Raw genomic sequence first — 3,267 nt, 5'->3', positions numbered from 1 at the left:
GGTGTGGGCTTATCCCAAGGGGCGGATTTCCCCGGTACGCGGCGGGAGCGCTCCGCCACCCCGGACATCTGCCTGTGCTGGTGAGGAGCTGCAGCCGAACTCAGCGGTGCTCACAGTGCACACACAGCACACAGAACACAGCAACACACACCGCAGCACACAGCAACACACTCCACAGCACACAGAAGCACACTCCACGGCACACGGAAACACACTCCACAGTACACAGCACACAGAAACACACTCCACAGCACACAGCAAACAACACACTCCACAGCATCGCACATCACAACACACAACGCCGTCCGTCCCTGCCGCTCCCGCCCTCTCAACAGCCCAAACTCCTGGGTATCAATGATTTTTGGCCATCACGTTGCTTACAAAAGTAACATTAGATACACCCGTGGGATTTACAGATCGCATATGCTCCCTTTCTTAGTTTCTTTTAAAGTGAAAATAATGTATTATGTGATTGTAGCCCGTTACCTGCAGCGCAAAAGAAAGGGAAAGGGATTCAATGATGCGCTGTCGAAAACACACGTTCACATATGGTTCAGTTCGTGGTTTATGACAATTAAAATGCATTCACTGGGAGCCAGGATCAGGTACAGCAAATGCCAGTGTTCCAGCAGTGGAAGCCACAAAGAGATGGTGGGCTTCAGTTTCGCAGCCGCTCTTGCAGAATGAAAAAAGCTAATAGTCAAACATTTAAAAAAAAAAAAAAAAAAAAAAAAAAAAAGAGTTGAAACGCTTCTTTTTGGACTCGTCTTTCACATTAACTTGCTCATATGGACTCTGCAGGAGAAATAAAACAAGTCCTTATTGCATTACTCGGTAATCAGTATGGAAAAGCCCAACCCTGCTTATGGTTAACAAGAATTGTTAATGATATATAAATCATTTGATCTATCGTGCCCTCCAGTCTTAAAGGAAAATAATGGCAACCCCAAGCAAATGGTCCTAATTAGTGTCCAAGAAACCACTTCCTAAATGTATCCTTCCAACTCATTCCAGTTTGACTGTCCAGAACAATCTTTTGTTCTTAAATCCCTTTATTTTGTGTGTAACTGCAAAAATGCTCTGCATACTGGTGCTCCAAAAATAGCTCATTTCAGGGCAGAGACCAGCACTGGGAGCAGGAGGGGGACCGAGATGATCCCAGTCTCTTGCTGTTGCCTGTAAATACGTCCCAATCATTTGAAATTGTATTTCCCCAAAGCCTTGCCTCCTGACAAGTCTCCGTAGAGAAGTACCAAGGGGGAAATCATCAAAAAATCGAGTCACTGCTGGCACTCGGACTGCAACAAAAATCTTGAAAAGGAAAAACCAAAACTGGATCCAGAACCTGACCGTACATGTTCGAGCTGCCTGTCACATGCTTTCACCCGCTCTTTCCACTGTTTCCAAGTGTGATCTGTAGGTTAAATGTACCGTGGTATAGCTATAGATACCACACCTCTTCTTGTACCCAGGTGAGGATTCAGTCACACCCTGGAGGAGTAACGGAGCTTGGCCAGTGGGTTGTTGTGGCCTTGATCTTGTCTCCACTGAAAGCAGCACAGCTCTCACTGTTTGCTCCCTCGGAGGCCTCTTTCTCTGATGTACAAAATAAAAACTGCTACTTCTCATTAGCTGGAGTACCGGATCCTGTTGCTTCATGAAAATCATCCACTCTTCCACCGAGTCCAGCATCTTCTGTCACTTTTCTATACCATAACTACTCTATCGCAAAACATTCCTAAAGTTTGAATCAGTGCTGAAAAGCTGAACTACGTTGGACACAAAACGCGTCTTGGTCCCTTGGTCCTAGCATTTGTTGTTGGTTTGGTGTGGGTTTTTTGTTGGGTTTTTTTTTTCGGTTGTGTGTGTGTGGTTTTAGGGTTTTTTGTTGTTGTTGTTTGGTTGGCTAGTTATTTTTGTTTTTGTTTTTGTTTTTGTTTTTTTTAATGAAAGCTGGAAGGAAACAGACTTTCTGGCATGGGTTCTCTTCCTAAACGTGACGGATTTGCCAAGGGAAATAGAACTTCTATAAAATGACAGTCAATTAAATAGCTGCTGTGTAGTGCTCTTTATGCTATTTCCAGGAGATAACGCTAATGGGAAATGCTGCAATATTTTAACTAAGAAAATCTGTCAACGACCTTCCCTAGACTTTAAATGTCCTTGACTCATTTAAAGTCACAGTAAAGCACATAAGATGGGTTGTCAACTCTTACTATCCCAGCATAAACAATTTTACTAAGTCGCGGAGACAACATACAAGGTGATGCCGAGAGGTTTCTTACTCACGTGTCTGCACGCAGAGCCACAGCAGTTACCCCTCTGCGAGCGGGCAACTTCGGAGAGTACCACAGCTCCAGCAGCTGCATCCACTGCGCTCTGCTGGCCAGCCTGAAAGCAAAAGCAACCAACCTCGGCTTTCTGGAGCCTTCAGCTCTTTCAGGTTTCATATTGCAAGCGAGTTTGATTTTGTCCTCTTGTAACTGCTTAAACGAAACACGCTTGCTTGGTGATGCATGATTAAAAGCGTTTATAAAGAAATTATAGTCTGTTGTTCACAAAACTTGGCAAACGAGGATGGGGACAGGTTACAGAAGCGACTGCAGCGGCTCTGAGGTAACGTTTGAGTGCAGCCACAGCCTCGCCGTTCCCCCCCGTCCCCTGAGGACACCTCGCAGTGTCCCGGTGAGCCCGAGCCGTCCGTGCGGCGGGACGGGGACGGAGCGTGGACCCGGGGGGAGCGGGGCTGCGGGGCGGCCACAGAAGCGCTGGTTTCGCCGGGGACCTCAGGACATTCACACCTCTTTCACTTGTGACCTTGTCCCCTAGCTAACACTATTTCCTCCTCTCTTTCCAAATTTTAGCTCCTCGAATTTTACTCTGCAGGCAGTTACCAGAAAGCATTTGACGTATTTTACTGCTTTTCAGAGATCCTTGATCAAAAGCAACGTTTATCCCTCCAACCTCCGCGCTCTGAGGTGCCCTGCGGTGGCCAGCCCGGGGCCACCGAGCCTCTGTGCGCAGGAGAGCAGCGAAGGCGCCGGGGAGCGGGAGATGCTACCGGGGAGCGGGACCGGGAGCGGGACCGGAGTCACTTAGCACATCTGCACGCTGCTGCCGGGCGATTATCAGGTCATTTCTTCCGTAATGCAAACCATGCGCTCCCGTATCACATCAAACCTCTAATTGCGAGCGATGCGTTCCGTGTCGGAGGTAAGCGGCTGCCCCCGGCCGGGGCCCGGGGAAGCGCCCCGGGCAGAGTTTGCG

This window comes from Corvus brachyrhynchos, unplaced genomic scaffold (genome assembly GCF_000691975.1).
Source record: "Corvus brachyrhynchos isolate BGI_N302 unplaced genomic scaffold, ASM69197v1 scaffold101, whole genome shotgun sequence".
NCBI classification, from domain to species: Eukaryota; Metazoa; Chordata; class Aves; order Passeriformes; family Corvidae; genus Corvus; species Corvus brachyrhynchos.
This window is presented reverse-complemented; position numbering follows the sequence as displayed.